A 17,346-nucleotide genomic window follows, 5' to 3' on the forward strand; every position below is an offset into this window, starting at 1 on the left:
TCAATCAGCTGCTGCAGTTTATAATTCACCATTTATGAGGCTCATCACCTCACTACATGCTGCTACCACCTTTGCATCGAGCATAAGCTTAACTGACAGGGACACTATTGTTCATCCACCACATTAAAACACCTGTTAGACAAGTCTGTCCACACCTGGAATCATTCAAAGGGCCTTTGATAGACTTCAGCTGCCTTAATCAGCTTCTCCTCAGATCTTCATAAAGCTGAAATCATCTACAGAGAGCTTCCAAAAGACTCAGATGGATCTCCCTGTGGGATCAGAAACATTTCCAAGACATTAGATCAGGGATCTGCTACCCGCAGTTCTGGAGCCGCAAGTGGCTCTTTGGACCTTCCACAATGGCTCTTAATAACATTGGCTAAAAATAAAAAAGAACTAACTAATGTTATTAAATATAGATAGAATAAGAAATGCAGATTTTAGCAGTTTTTCCAAATTTTCATGGAAAATTTTCGTTGAATAGGTGCTTTTGTTTTTACATCATTTTCCAAAAATATCAACACCCATGGAAGAAAATGTATCCACCATCTTTTTTTGCTTTTATTGTTTTCTTTATTTTAAAACCTATCCATCCATCCATCGTCTATACCTGCTTGTCCTTGCAGGGTCGCTGGGGGCTGGTGCCCATCTCCAGCAGCCATTGGGCGAGAGGCAGGGGACTCCATGGACATGCCTCTGGTCTATCATACCAAAGGGCAATTTAGAGTAATTAATTCACCTAACAGTCATGTTTTTGGACTGTGGGAGGGAGCTGGAGAACCTAGAGAGGATCCACATGCATGGGGAGAACATACAAAGTCCACGCAGAAAGAGCTCAGGCCGGGATTCGAACCCAGGACTTTCTTGCTGCAAGGCAACCACCAACTGGACCCTCATACCTGATAATTAGGAATGTTAATAAATATAATTTAAGACTGAATTCTGTACTTATGATGATGATTTTAGGATAGTTGAACTCTGTATTTGTTACAGGAAGTCTTTTATTGTGAAATTGTGGGTTTGCTTGTTTCCTGTAAACATGTGATGAGATGCTTGAAAGATTTAATCAGAAACATGCTCAGAAATAATCTCATTAATAATTTCATTTTTATAATCTGAATATATTCTTCTTCTGCGTGGATCAGTTTTATAAGTCCAGGGTGCGACGCAGCTTGAAGGTCAGCTGTTGCTGCCCTCTAGTGGCGGCTGTGTGCCAGTGTCGGACCTCTCCTCCATTTTGCCTCGGACAGCCGGCGGAGGAGCAGCGGCTTGGAGTGGATTCTCGGCCCGGTGGAAGGACAGCGTCCCCCGGCGGTGGTTTGAGCTCTCGGCGGCCTGAAGCGGGATGGCGGCGCTGCAGCGGCTGGCATTTCGGACGGAGAGGCTTTTCTGAGGATTTATTCATTTAGCGGCCGTTTGCGTAGCGGAGCAGCAAAGAAGGTGTTGGTTCGGCTTCGGATGGTCAGGTACCGGCTTTGTTCTAATTCTCGATGATTGGCTTTATGCTGCGGCTCCGGTTGATCCGCTCAGCGGGTCGCAGTGGGGCCGACAGGCCGCTGCTGCAGCCTCTCCGCCAGCCTGGAAGCACCGCTTGACCGGGACAGCCTCCATCCGGCCCGGTGGGGGGGGGGGTTATGTAATGTGGATGCTGTGCACGCGCCCGGCGCGCCCCCGTGTGTGTCCGCAGCTGTGATGGAGCAGATCCACGCAGGTGGTGGATGTGCGGGGATTTGCTAAGTCTCTCTGCGGCTTTGTTCGGGTGGGAGGCGGCAGGGGGCTGGTTCTGTTCGGGCCTAGCTGCAGGTGCAGCGGCCTCGCACGGCCTGCTGGAGCTACCGCAGGAACACAGCCAGAAATCAGGTCAGTGAGTCAAAGAACTGCTCCAGGATCAGACTGCTGTCACTGGCAGAACATTTCCTGAAATGGCCAGAAACCTAAAACCATGTGCGGGCTCGGTTCGGTCCGTCATCTTGAACTGATGTAGTCTGTTTAATCCTGATCCAACAGGAGCTGCAGTTCTTCCAGAATATTCCCAGTTTTAATAAGAGGGAGATGATCAAACTCCTCCTCATTAAACCTGGTGATGATGATGATGATGATGGGGGTTCTGTTAAAAGTCAGTTCTTCTTGGGTTTGAACAATCAATTTGATTCTTCTCAGAACCACTGGAGCAACATCTCAGGTGGTTTCTTTGGTTCTAAATGTTGGGTTTAGATCAGACCGACCTTCAGAACATCCTGTCTGTTCCACCTGCTCTGACTTCTGGCCAGGACTTCTGAGTTCTAAGGGGGTTCTGCTTCAGAAAATGACTGAAATTCCAAATGCATTACTTTTTAATCTGCAGTAAAAAGAGCAGGTGGTTATAAACCCGATTTATTCCAGAGGAATAATGTTCCGGAGGATCCAACTGAACCGTCAGGACCAGAGTTCAAACCCAGACCTTCATGGCATCCCAAACAGGAGGAAAATCTGAAAAGATCAGAGAATCTAGGATGACTTCAGTTTGGAAAAGCAGGCAGTGTCCTGGGAGACGGGGACTGCTGCAGGATACATCTAAGAAAACATCCGGGAAGATGTTTAAGGAAAACTCAGATTCATCTAAAGACACCAGACAGCAGACGATTTCCAACGGATCAGGTTCTGTTTTCAAAATTCTGTATTTCTGTCAGAAATGTCCAATTAATTTCAAGTCCAGAACCAAACAAAGGTTCCTAAAGCTGCAAATGAAATGTGATAAATTGCTATTAATCCGGGATCTGATTTCTGGATCAGCCTCCAGACAAGGACACTGAAGCAGGGATGAGGTCAGGAATGTTAAAACATTGGCAAAATAAGTCCCATTATAAACGTATTCATATGTCTGGGAAAACTTGACACCTGTTAATGGAATTCCAGAAACTCCAGTATGACCTAAAAGTTTCTGATGAATGAATCTGAAGTTATGTAGTTATGCATTCAAAGCTGCTGTAAGTTTTATGTTTAGAAGATATTTTTATGCCTTCTATCAAGGTTTTGGGAACAATGCAAGATCTTCTGGGACATTTTGTAGGTTCTGTAGAAAGACCTCTGACAGGACATCAGACACCTTTTCCCCGTCCACCTCCAGTAATGTAGTGCCCCTTTTCCATGGGCTCTACTTTGGCCGGCTCCACTCCACTCAGCCCATTTTGCGACCGTTTTCTGCTGGCTTTTCCGGCTGAGAGTCTTTATTGTACTTTCCACAGCACACAACGCTGCGGTAACGACGCTGCGGTAACGACGTGCGGTAACGACCTACGGTAACAACACTGCAGTAATGGTAACGACGCTGCAGTAACGACGTGCGGTAACGGTAACGACCAGCGGTAACGACGCTGCAGTAATGACCAGCGGTAACAACGCTGCGGTAACGTCCAGCGGTAACAACGTTGCGGTAACGGTAACGACGCTGCGGTAACGGTAGCGACCTGGGGTAACGACGCTGCGGTAACAACCAGTGGTAACGTCGCTGCGGTAATGGTAACGACGCTGCGGTAACGACTAGCGGTAACGACCAGCGGTAACAACGCTGCGGTAACGGTAGCGACCTGGGGTAACGACACTGCGGTAACAACCAGCGGTAACGACGCTGCGGTAACGGTAACGACGCTGCGGTAACGGTAGCGACCTGGGGTAACGACGCTGCGGTAACAACCAGCGGTAACGACGCTGCGGTAACGGTAGCGACCTGGGGTAACGACGCTGCGGTAACAACCAGCGGTAACGACGCTGCGGTAACGGTAACGACCAGCGGTAACGACGCTGCGGTAACGACCAGCGGTAACGACGCTGCGGTAATGGTAGCGACCTGGGGTAACGACCTGCGGTAACGACGCTGCGGTAACGGTAACGACGCTGCGGTAACGGTAGCGACCAGCGGTAACGACGCTGCGGTAACGACCAGCGTTAACAACGCTGCGGTAACGGTAACGACGCTGCGGTAACGGTAGCGACCAGCGGTAACGACGCTGCGGTAACGACCAGCGGTAACAACGCTGCGGTAACGGTAGCGACCAGCGGTAACGACCTGCGGTAACATAACAGGCTTTGTGCCGAGTGCAGTGAAGCCGTCGGTGCTGGAACCCTGAATGGAAAAGAGGCATTGGAGGGTAATAAGCTGTACAGCTTCTCCAACATGGACAAGGAGCTCAGCTGTTAGACCTGTTTTGGTCATAATTTCTGGTGTTCTGAAGAATCAGAGATTATGACCCAGTGAAGTTCTCTCTAGGCGGTTGAGCTTGTAACCAAGTAAACTTCAGAGCACTTTTACGTGTAGAAAACTGTTTGAACTCATAGACAGATACAAGTGAGAGAATTTGGTCATTTTCCTACATCCATTTCCCGTTTGAGTCGAGTTAATAATTTATCCATTTTAGAGTTTATTAAAAAATTCTAAAATGTTCTGTATTCATCTTCTACCTGCAGTATTTATATATCATTTCTATATCTTCTTTAACTCTCCATCTTTCTGTCCCTCTTTATCACATCTTTTATCTGTTGTCTTTCTTTCGTTTCTCTATCTATCATGTATGTATTTAATTACCAAGCTCAGTCTTATAGATCCAGGGGGATAATTTCACCTCCGACAGCCAAGCCGGGTCAGAACCTTTTATTCTGCGGTGACTGGACTTTAGCTGTGTGCCAGGCAGGGCATGAAACACTTGGTCTATGTTGTGTACTTCTACCTTATGTACCAGGAGGACAGTTAGCCCTGCTGCTGCTGCAGGAGAGGAAGTGCTGCCATCAAACGACGCAGGGACAGAAATCCTCCTCGACGTGATCTCATAAAATGAATGACATTAACCGTGGAAACGTACTATTACTACCTTGTTGGCGGGCGGGTCGCCCCCTTGGATACTATTCTAACTGTCCCTTTTTAATCTTCTTTACTTGTCATCATAGCTTCATCTGTGGCTGTCTCTTATCTTTTGTCTCCATGCTTTACTCTTTTCCTGTTTTTGAACTTCTTGTCTGCATTTCTTTTCATTGTAACAACTTTGTTGAAATCAAATTTCTCTCATGACTTCTGGCTTAGCTGCTTAGGGGCTTCAGAGATTATCTGAACTATTTACATTTCTGTAATTTGTTTTATGTTCTTCCACTTTGAGTTGCATTTCTCATCCTTTTCGTGCCTCCTTCTAATCTGTCTCCATTCTCTCTTTCCAGAAAAAAACAAAATATTTCAAAAACCTAAGCTGCAGAAACAGACTTTGGTGACTTGGCGTCATAACGTATCCAACTATATACATTGCTCCAACTTTTTGGTGGCTCGTTCCTCCAGGCTCTGCTCGATCCTCTGTTCTCTGTCTTCTCTGCTTCTTCTCTTTCCATTTGATTATATATCTGTTAAAAATCAAACTGCTCTTGGGGTGGACCAAGTTCTGAAATCATCATCAGATTGGTGAGGTTTGTGTTATTAAGGGAATTTCTGAATCTTGTTTTTATCCTCTTTGTGTGCTGAATTCCCGTTCGCAAGACACTTGAAATCAGTGAATACACCATGTTAACTCAGGACAGCGTCTGCAAACTCTTGAAAGGAAAATGAGGCATTAAGGTCACTGGAAACCATAATTTGCTTCAGCAATGCAAACTCGGACCGAGCATCTGCTGCATTTACACTACTTGAGAAGTGGGCCAGGTTATCTGCACCATAGTGAGAAAAATTCTCAGACTGTTTTTACACGATGGCTTCTTTTAGCTCCAGGACTGTGAACCATGACAAAACATCCAGCGTGTCAGAGGGAAATCTCCTGTCAATTTATTTTATCAAGGATCCAACATACCTGCTTTTCATGTCATCAAAGGCTGGTTTTTGAGTGTGAGTCAAAAACTTTGTCTCCTTTAAACTTGTTACCCTGTAGAGACCTGAAGAATCCTGCTTCTGAAGGTCCAGGATGGACCATTAGTTCTCCCATTGCTGCTTTGGTACTTTCAACCATTGGCTGGGCTGTGGAGAAGTCCAGATCTTCTCTTTGAAAATGTTTTGAGAGAAGGACCACATGCATCAGTATATCCTTCATCATGTGACAAATGGCCACAAAGTTAAATTGTCTGACCGCTATCAATAGACCTTTGGGTTTGTCAGCATCCCGAGCATCAGAGGAAGCCATGTGCTCCAGTACATCTCTCAGGGATTTCAATGATCTGCACACAACTGAAACAGCACTGTAAATTAACAACCACCTCTCTGTATGTGGCTGAGTGAACATACACTGAATTGCAGAAACATCTAGTTGTTTCTGCAATTCATGCAGCTTGTTGCTTCTGACAGCAGAGTTACTGAAAAACACAAAAACTGATCTCAAATCCTGCTGAAACTTCTTCACCTGTGGCACAGAGCTGGCTGCATCAATGGCAGCAAGTGCAAGACGATGCACAGCTCACCAAATCTGAGTTATATAATTCTCTTAGTTTTTTAACAACTCCTCGAAGGCACCGTCATAACAGCTGCTCCATCAGTGCAAACTGCTGTAAGTTGTTTTCCATCTAGATTTTTCTCTGTCAACAGTTGTTTCACATCCTCAACAATAGTTTCTGCTCTTCCATCAACTATTTCAGAATTCCTGAACAGTTTTGTTTGAATCTTGTTGTCTTCGATGTACCTGACGTAGGTAATTAGTCGTTTTGTATTGCTAATGTCAGTAGATTCATCCAGTACTAATGAGAACACAGGACTTCTTCTTCTTCTATGAGTGTACTTGCAATGGCTTGGTGCATTTCTGACAATCCTTTTTCATTTATGTAACTACCATAGCTTGATGTTTCTGTGTTAAGCTTTTTAAAAACGGGACACTCCATGTCTTTCATAAATTTAACCTGATGACTAAATTTTGCTTTGGGTAATTTGTTTTCTGCATTAAAGTAAGCAGTTTTTAGAAGCCCCTTAGTTTCCTCGTCATACTGTGACTGCGCTTCTTCAACAGCTTTAGCCATCATGTTTTTTGCTGAATCTGCCTCGTGTTTTCTTTTCACTGCAGCTGTATGAGAAACGCCATCTGAGTGGCGGCGCAAAGTTGATGTTTTAAAGCACCGGCTCGTGAAAGGCGCAGCACCGATCATTTTACAAATAGAACAGTTCATTTCACCATTATTATGTTCAATATATATGGATATATTTTGAGCCAGTTAGCCTGAAACTTGTCTTTGGACGGCTTCATAAAGTTACCAGCGCCACCTGTATGAGAATCCAGAGGTTTTGGGTCACTCCCGACATCACTGGCTTCAGCGCTGCCTCCAGCCGTGAGTTTTTCTTGAGGTGTTTTTTTGGGAGCGGGTTCCCCTTCAGCTGATGTAACATTAGATTTGTGTTTTAACCAACGGTCCATGTTTAACCGCACATTTACCTTAATCTTACAATTGTTGCAAGAGGGATAAAGCGAGAGCGGAGAGAGCTGGTATCCTGAGAGAAAAGAAGCGCGCACACCTGGCCCGACTGGCGCACGCGCCAAGTGACGGTGGTGCAAACGTCCACGTCCTTACATTTCGCTGATTCCATGCGGGAATGTCCCGCATTATAAGACCTATATTTGCGGTAATCAAAAATGTAATGCGCAATACCCGCAACCCCGCTGTGAATTTCAGGACCTGATAGATGTAGGGATATTCATACCAAAGGGTTTTATTGTCACATCTTATTATATCCAGAGTTTCAGTTTGTCTTCAGTAATCATACACCCAGAAAGGGGACCAACCTCATTGAGAATCTTCTTTAAATGTTGAAATGATGATGAAGAATCTGTCAGGTAAAACAATGCATCATTAGTGTAAAGCGAAAGCTTGTGTTCTTCATCATTTATTACAATCTCTCTTAACTCTTTGTTGTCTTTGAGTTGAGGGAACAGCAGAGGTGAAGCAGGGCACTGTGGACCTCAGGTAACATGCATTCTTGGCCTCTCCACTCTTCCTCCAGACTCTGGACCTTGATTTCCAAATGGAATGCAGATTTTACATTCATCTGAAAAGAGAACTTCGGACCACTGAGAAGCAGTCCGGTTCTGTTTCTCCTCGGCCCATGGGTAGGATCCATCTGTCCAATGGTTCTGGATGTGGTGACTCCAGCTTCGGTCCACTCCTTGTGAAGCTCTCCTGAAATCTTGAATGGATTTTGCTTGACCATCCTCTCAAGCCTGCTGGTATCCTGGTGCACCTTTTTTCTACCACAACGTTTTCCTTCCACTCAACTTCCAATGAATATGCTTGGATACATCAGTCTGCGAAGTCAGCAGTTTTCCAAACAATTAGGCCAAAATAGGGAATTTATGGAGATGGAAATAATCCCTTTTATTGATCTGAGGTAATATTTTCAGAGACACTGAAATGTGGGTTTTTATTCTCTGTGAGCCAGAATTATCAAAAATTCAGAATAAAAAAGGCTTGAAATATTTCACTCTGTGTGATGGATCTATAGAATAGATGGGTTTACCTTCCCGAAGCCAGGGACAGAAAATATTGAACTTTTTCACCATGTTCTAATGTTTTTGGAGCTGTTCATGTATTAGTATCTAAGTATAGCTGAAGCTCTGTCCTGATGATGGAGTTGAATTCAGCCTCCATTGGTTGAAAGGTGGTCCATCACCTGCACCCACCTTAGGTGCATGATCAGAGACATCTCAGTTATCCAGACCGTCTCTCAGTCCCTTAGCCAGACTGAACCTTCCCAACACGTCTTGGTGGATCATTGTGGCCTTAAACTTCGTGTGGTGATGGAGTGTTGATGTTCCAGATTGTAGTTGTGTTCTGGATCTGCCCATGACCTGCATTATTTTTCATGTTCTAACATCTGAGAAAAGTTTCCTTCATGAACCGGTGGGAAAGTTTCTCCCTGGTCAGAGGCTAGAAAATCACGGTGCATCAGGTGGTTCTGATTGTTGTTGTGCATCCATTTTCAGTCATCAATGTTAGAAGGTCCAGATGTGAGACACGGTTCTTCAGACTGGCAACTTCATTGACCTTTGACTTCTGATGAAAGTCCCAAACCTAAAACCGGACCCAACTCCGGCAGCAGGCAGATGGGAAAGTTCTGGAAGAAAAACTGTCATCTGAACCGGACCAGATCTTCTGTTTCCCTTTTAGGAATTAAAAGTAATGGACTGGTAAATGGACTGAACTTATATAGAGCTTTTCCAGTCATACGGACCGCTCAAAGCGCTTTACACTAGAGCCACATTCACCCAATCACACTCACTAACGCTCACACATTCATACACCGATACGCAGATCGGTAGGCAACTTGAGGTTAAGTGCCTTGCCCAGGGGCACATCGACATATGGCAGGAGGAAGCTGGAATCAAACCCACAACCTTCTGATTGCAAGACGACTACTCTTCCTACTGAGCCACAGTCGCTCAGTAGTTAAAAGTCAGAGCAACGTTCCTGAAAGAAGAACCTGGAAAATGTGTTTCTCCTTCAGTGTCCGGTTCCTCCCAGGTTGAAGTCAGAGAAACGGATCATTAATCCGTCAGTTGATGGTTCTTCTGATGGTTCCATCAGAACGGAACTGAGTTCATGGCAGTGGTCCATTCTCTCCTTCATCATCTGAGATGATGGACTTTAGACCCAGTGGCTCCCGTTTAACAAAGTCCGGTTGATCAGAACAGGAGCGGGTTCTTGGATTACTGAGAACATTTGTAGGTTTAGAAGAACATGTCCTACAACTGAAAGGCTTTGAAGAAGTAATCTGGAGATTCTGAGGTCGAACTTTATGGAACTTATAAAGTTTTTTTACATGAGAAGATAAAAACATCCAGAACATCTTACTTATCTAATCTAAAATCCTCAAACAGAAACATCTCCAAAGTTTGGTGTGATCCAATAAATCAGATGGTTCCTCCTGAAGATTCTCCCATACCTGGACTTTCAGTCTGACTGGAACAAATTTCTGACTTCCTTCTAGAATTAAATCAGGAACATGATTCTAATTCTTCTCTTCCATCTTCTTCCCAATCATGGTCGTCCTTCACATTTTCTCAGGACATCAGCACAAAGCCTTCTTCAAGCTCCGTTGATGTCCTCTAGCTCTGTGTTTCTGAAGGTTTTGGACCTGACTGTCCCCTGCATAGTGGACAGTATTCATCTGTCCCGCCCCTTTTAAACATCATGTCATTGAAGCTGGACTCCTCTCAGCCGGGCCTGCTTCTGAACGATGACCAACTGAGGTCTTCTCTGGATCAACACATTTCTGGTAGATATGAATCTGGGTTTTGGAAACGCATCAACAGAACCTGTGTAGCTGAAAGGATCCTCCTTGTGTTTTACAGACCGGGATAAGTGTGGAAAACACAAGAAGATTGTTCAGAAATAAAGTCGATGAAGTTCATCAGCAACAAAGCAGGAACGGTTTCATTAAATCAGAAACGTTCCCAGAAATCTCCTTCCTGACTTCCAACTCAATGATTTTAGCTTCAAAGGAGTTCAACCGGGATTTCTGGGTTCTGATCCATAAACCGGTTTCATGTCAGGATGAATTATTATCAGTCAGTTTAAATTTTCCTGCTCAGAGGTTTTAATTTTCTGGAAAACAGTTTAAAATCAGATTAGGAAACCAAGGATTTCTTTTCACCCTGATGAAGTGGGTTCAGTTCAAAAAGGTTCTGGTTTTTTTTTTTTCAGAACTGTTTTGGTCCATTTTAAGTTAGAAATCTGTACTTTTTCATGAGTTATGTTGGATTTGAGATTTTAGTCGCGATTTAGTTCTTAATTTCTGTTGTCTGTCTGGACTTTCCTGTAATCTGTTAGCGGTTCTGATCCTTAGCCCTTCATGTTTGGTCCCGGTCCATAGCTTCCCAGGCTTTCTGAAGGTTTTCAGAGTTTTCAGTGAGTCCTGGAGTGTCCGAGGAAGGACTGATCCAAGACTTTTGCAGGTCAGGAACCGGGTCATCTGTCCCTCTCCATGTCTGACTGAGTTTCTGTTCCTCAGCAGCTCAGGATGTCTTCTGAAACCTGGACCATCTGAGACTAGTTTTAGACTGGAACAGAACCTTCAAACCCTTTTAGAACCTCTTTGACTTCAGAGGGGAACCAATTTCCTTTCAGTCAAAATAAAACTAAATGGGAGATTTTAAGACTGCTGGAAAAATCTGTTTCTTGTGTCGGAAATTATGGAAAAACCCCAAAAATCCAGAAAGAAAACTGTCACCAGATGGATCAGTAAAGAAACCATTTCTGAGCTTTTAAACGTCCTTTATTAGTTTTCTCAGTCTTTTGGAACCAAGAGTATTTTCTGTATCAGGAATGAGTCCAAATGTTCCTGGGAAATGTTTTTGGAAATGCATCTGTGGAGTTGATGGAGCTGCTGATCGGACCTACTGGGCTCAGCGTCATGTGATGGCGCCTGCAGTGGCCTGATAAACCCATCTCTGCAGCTGCTGATTATTTACCAGGAACAGAACGCCCCAGCCTGTCCACGTGGTTCTGTTGGCTGAAACAGGAGAACACAAACTGGAACTGGATTTAATTTGTAACGTTCCCTGTGAGCAGCGGCATGATGCCTTCATTATGAAAAGATTCCCTGCAGCTGCAGCAGCGTTCCTACTGAAGCTTGGTTTTTCCCGTCCCATTAGTCCAACTGGGACTGACGGAGACGGATGAGAGACGTAGCAGCTGAAGACGGTGTCCACAAACCACCAACAGCTCCCACTTTACTACCATGATGGATTTAGTCAGGCTTCCTGTAGTGGTTCCGTCTGGAGTTCCTTGGCTTATAAACCCAATTCCATGAAGGGAAAGTGATCCGACAGCTGAAGCTTAGCAGGATCACTATGCTGGGAAATGTTCTGGAGTCAGCCCGATCCGTTTCAAGCATCAAAATAAAACCCCACTGCTGATCTTTTATTAGTGTTCCACTGACCAGGCTTTTCCTGGCCAGTAACGAGTTCTGGTTCTCTCTGTGGTCTGTCTTGAGTCTGAAGGTTCTTTGGTGGAGAAAGAGGTTTGGATCCAACAGGAAATTAAAGAATCAACAGATGATTCCCAGGATCCATCTCTGAGCTCCACCTGGTTTTTCTTTGGCTGATGCCTTTAAAGACCAGAAATAGTTGGAATTCTTAGTTTGATGCATTTATTGAACAGGGATCTCTTGTTTACAGAACCACTGCAGTGGATCCAAGCTGCTTTCTGATCCAGTGACCACAGCAGGTCCAGTCAGCACAGTCGGTGATCAGAACCAGAGTCCAGCTCTTTAAACATCTCGAAGTTAGTGTCAGGGAAAGGCTGGGCAATATATTGTAAACGTATTGCTATGGCAACAAGCATCTAACAAAGAACTGCCTGGACCGGTACCCTGTAGTCAGGCTCTCTGTCTCTGTTATATATTTAATGCACCATAAAGATTTTAGAGGTGATGAAGTCATTAAAAAACTGCAACCAAGTCGTTTTATTGCAGCAGACGTTGCCAGAAGCAACAATAGAACCTTTCAAATTATTGTTCCCAGTAGTTGGAAGGACGACTCATTATCTGGGATCAATGTTTGCTCTGAACCCAAAGCTGAAAGACCTCAATACTTGTGTTTATTTAGTAAGTCATGTTTATTGCAACGTTGACCAACATTATGGCATGTTTTCCTGAAACCATGCAGGCCTTCTCAGGAGCATTTAGAGCCATTCTTTCTGGAGAGTTAGTGTCCAGAAGCAGGTGGTCCTGGAACAAGACCGCCTGGGTGTACAGAACATCTTCAGAGGGTTTAACTGAATTAAGATGATTAGTTGTGTGTGATGCTGGAGTGTTGGTCTGTAAACTGTGAGCAGCCTGGAGGTAAAACGTGCTGCAGACTCACTTCCTGTCGGTTGATCTGAGGCTCCTTATCGTTATCTTCCAGCTGCAGACAGAGCTGACCTGTGCTCTCCATAGGCTCTCTGATCCAATCACAAGCTGTCTGAACTGATGCCGGGAGGGGCGCGATCCGGACCGGCCCATCAGGCTGCAGCTCAGAGGCAGAAGGCTTCAGATGAGTCATGCTGCTGCGGCGCCATGGCAACCGGGGGGGGGCGGTCTGACTGATGCTGAGCCGAAGGAAACTTCCAGATCAGCTTCCGCTCAGGAAAATATCCAGCTCCCTCTGCAGCCTGCTGGTCCTAAGTGTTCTGATGGGGCCCAGAGAGGAGCGGGTGATCCAGCACAGTCCTGTTTGACACCAGTTTCTGTTAAAAGGACATTTATGGATCCACAGAAACACAAACTCCTCCTTCTAACTTTTCCCAGATTGAACACAGAATCCTAAGGATAACAGAGGAACTGGATTCAGACCACTGGAATCCAGTTCCCAGAAAGGAAAACGGGTCAGTTGGATCAGGAGTTCTACCTCAACTCTAAAATATTTTTGTGGTTTCCTTCAGCTCAGAGTTTTCAGCACAAAATGAGTCCAAACAGCTTTTTGCCCGGTAACAGATGACGCAAGGATGAAAATGAGTCGTCTGTGGACCAAAACTCTTGTGTGGATATTCCCATCAATCCGAGGTCCTCATGTAGAGATTCCAGCTCAGCAGGAGGTCCGTCAGAAGGAGGGAATAATAATCAGGAATGCTGAAACTTTAACCGTCTGGAGTCCAGGGTTTAAATGGTCATATTTTCCAATACAAACGTTATTATTGCCTTATGTTATGTTTTTCAGCACAACCTCAGTGTGTGAATTTATACGTATCTTTTGTATTTGGACAAACTGGACTTCCAAATTGGACCTGAAGTCACACAAAAATAGAAAATCAGATTTTCTTTGGCAGTGAAATCACAAAGATTTCTAACGAATCGTTTTGATATCTAGAAAGTAAATAAACTCTGTAAATTAATAAAACTCTCGTACAAATATAACAAACAACAGTTGTTTAGAATTATTTACAGGAAAATGAAGGCAACTCGTTGATTTCTGTTCAACTATTTAAAACTACGGGTCAAAACAAGATGCCAAAGCAAAGATTTGTGCCAAATAAATGAAAATGCTGCCACTTCCTTCATCACTGTTTGTACAACTATTAACAAAAGGCTCAGCGGGTCACAACCAGACACACATTATTTGTACCACTCCTTAAAACAGTTTCTGTCCCCCAGTGGACGTCACTGGTCTGGCTCTTCCATGGTGTGGGAGACCTTTTCTTCTCCAGGAGGCCATGTTTGCATTTCAGTCAACCTTCGAGGGCTTTCAGGGCAGGATCTGTGGAAAGGGCCTCAGGAGCCTGATCTGCCTGACCCATTGGTGATCAGGACCTTGCAGGATCTCCTTATCTTCCTCTTCTTGCCCTTCCTCCTCTTTCTCCATTTCTAGGATGAATGACTGATCCACCTCTTCATCGTCAGGTTCCTGACTGTCTCCCTCTTCATCTTCCAGCTGCGCTGCTGCTGTACATTGAGTCTTCACATCATCCTTTACATACGAGATAAAAACCTCTAAACTACAAACTGAATGTCACTATTCCCCGTCAATCTCACGTCTCTCTGTTCTTCTTGCTGCTCCGTTCCATCGCTCTGCTTCTCAGCGTTACTCTGTTCCTCTCCTCACCTCCACAACTTTCCTCCATCTCAGCAACAAAGTTCTGCCCATTCTTATTGGTTGAATGTGTCAGATTTCCTCCAATAGCAAAGGGGTCTCGTGTAGTTTTTATCATTTCTCCTCGCAGTAAACGTGACAATGTTCCGAACAATGATGGTTTGATTATTTAGCAGAGCTTTTACTTGGCCTATCAACCGTGATACTGATCATAATCTGCAGCTGATAGTTTGGTTGATTAGAAACCAGTCACTGAGCACCATGTGTGCCAGAACCCGTTCAGAGCAGAACTGAATTCCAGATCAATGGTTCAGCTCATCGTCTGCTTCAGGTCTTTAGTTTTCAGGCAACGCCTCATTTTTCATCTTTAAGGATGAACTTGAATAATAGGAACATCAGAGAACCCACTGAAAGAATCCATCAAGTTCTGTGGAGAATTCAGACTTAACTGGACCGCAACACAAACAGGAAGATGCTGCAGAAACTTTTAAACAGCTGATATAGTTTTCCAACTGGTAAATGGGAATAAAAGAGAATAAACCACAAATTAATGCTGATTTTCCATCAGAATTAGTTAAAGTCAGGGTCCAGTGGCTTTTAGGGCCGGCCCATTGATGCCATTCAGCCCACCTGAGATATGAACTGCTCTGTAAGAACCTGCAGAACCTGCTGCAGAATCTGGTTGCTTCAGAGTCCTGTCCTTGGACTGATACTTCATTACAGCATCTACTCATTCAGTCTTTCAAGGCCCCAACACCTGCACTCTTGTTGCCCATCCTACCTTCTGAACTTCTCCAGATCTCTGATTGGAGGATACATCTTCTCCAGAGACCCAAAAGGTAAACCCACAGATTTCCTGTCAGATTTGGTGCTGGAACCTTGCTCGGCCGTTTCAGAACTTCCTCTCATGAAGTCCTGTTATTGATCTGGATGCTTGGACTCAACATGATCCTACAAAGAAATCAGCTTTCTAGCTGACACCTGACAGTTTTGGGTCAGAACTGACTTGCATTTAAAACTGTTCATGATTTCACCCACATTGACAAAAACCCAAGCTTCATCTGAATAAAAGTAACCCCAGAGCATGATGCTGCCACCGCCATGTTTCACTGTGGCCATGTGATTTTTGGGGTTTTTTTGTGCTAATCGGTGCTATTTATGGACCACACATACCTTTTGAAATCTGGCCCAGAACTTCAAGTTTGGTTCCTTCAGACTAAACCACATTCTCCCACAAGGTTTCAGGAGATTGTATTTGGTTGTGGATGTTTTCTTGAGGAAAAAAGATGATTCTGGTCTCTGGCTGTCCTTAGTCCAAACATGAAAACCCAGCCGGTCCTGAGCAGAAACTCCTGCAGCCCCTTCAGTGGCATCTTCCATTCTTTTTTCGTTTTTATCAGTGTGGTCCACATCTTCTCCAAGGTGATGAAGGTGAGGAGCCCTTATTGTACCCAGTCACGGGCATTTATTTTGGACAACAACAGCACAAACAGGCCCGGTGCTAAACATGGTACCGTATGTGATACATATGCTCCTTTTCCATTAGTACCTAATCTCTTTGTGGCTGCTGTCAGACTCAGAGTGAATGAAGGGAGCCAGAGAAGGTTCTGGGCAGCGAGACCCGAAGTTCTGTGGATCAGTACAGGAGACAGAAGGAAGCCATGCCATATCAAACAGAACTAGATGATGTGTGTGTAAGCTAATGCTAACTAATGATAGCTTGCTATTGTCGTCATGAATATGAATATATTATTTAATATTAATATTTGATCAAATAATATTTGGGTCTGTTAAGGATTGTCCTGTGAATACCAGCCCAGTAAGGTGATGGTATTAAGACAAAATAGAAAGGTGTGAGACGAGCTCTGACATTATTGAACAGAATAAACTCTGCACATATATGGAATAAATTCACACAATTTCTTAAAATACAAGAATTTATGAACAAAAATAAGTCAACTCAAAGTCAAACATATTTCAATCAACAAACTCTTTACTTTGCTAAAACAATCCAACTAAACTACCAAGCAGAATTAAAGAATAATGAAGACTAATGGACTATATACAATATAAACAAGTTGATTAAAGATGATTGATAATTATGACCAAAAGAGTGATGCAACATTACCATGAAATGTTTATGTTTGAGAACCAAGGGTTATCTTGAAGAATCTGGAAATGAAGTTAAGTTAGTTTTGGAACCAACTTAGACAATAATCAGCAAACGTTTAGACAATCATTCACAATGTAAGATCAGATTAAATATTATTTTAATAAAATAATGTTTTAAAGAATGATCTGCTGAATAAAACCAACCTCCTGGAATTCTCAACATTGTTTAATTAGCTGCTTTTATTTATTCAAATAATATTTCCATAAATATAAAGAAAATATTAAAATATTTATGGAAATATTATTTTGAATAAGAACCAAACCTTTTGGATAAATGGGGTCTTAATGGTGTTTAATTAGTTATCACGTTCAGTAAAAAAATAATTAAGGAAATGTTATTTCCTAGACTGTAAACTAACAACCTTTCTGGGTAAATGATCTTCAGCTGACTCTTAAAGTGGGCGAGCAAAAAAGTTTAAAGCTTATCATCAGAATCAAACACATAACTTTAAAATACCACTAATAAAAGGGTTGAAATGCATAAGCGTGGATGGCTACTAGAATAAATCGGCAGGGAATAAAGACAGGTCTTGAGCACACCATCTCGACAGTCTCAGCGGTCCATTTATGAAATGGTAAACTGTTCCAAAGGTTTGGCGGGGAAATTGCAAAGGTCCGATTACCTTTTAATTTTAGTTTGGATCTAGGAACATCTGAGAGAAACTGGTTGGTTGACCCA

At 43.6% G+C, this 17,346-nt stretch overlaps 1 protein-coding gene across 4 annotated transcripts in view; it reads left to right on the forward strand.

Annotated features, from left to right (window-relative positions):
• Positions 1-637: 637 nt before the first annotated feature.
• Positions 638-17,346, forward strand: part of LOC124868242 (CSC1-like protein 2) — a 47,744-nt gene continuing 31,035 nt past the window's right edge. Inside the window, exon 1 of one of the 4 annotated variants that reach the window (XM_047365241.1) lies at positions 638-1,469. The gene's annotated coding sequence lies outside the window, so the exon portion shown is untranslated. Of the gene's footprint in view, positions 1,864-17,346 lie in introns of all 4 variants that reach the window. The other 3 variants (XM_047365239.1, XM_047365237.1, XM_047365240.1) reach the window with 3 other exon arrangements.

This window comes from Girardinichthys multiradiatus, chromosome 5 (genome assembly GCF_021462225.1).
Source record: "Girardinichthys multiradiatus isolate DD_20200921_A chromosome 5, DD_fGirMul_XY1, whole genome shotgun sequence".
Lineage (NCBI taxonomy): Eukaryota > Metazoa > Chordata > Actinopteri > Cyprinodontiformes > Goodeidae > Girardinichthys > Girardinichthys multiradiatus.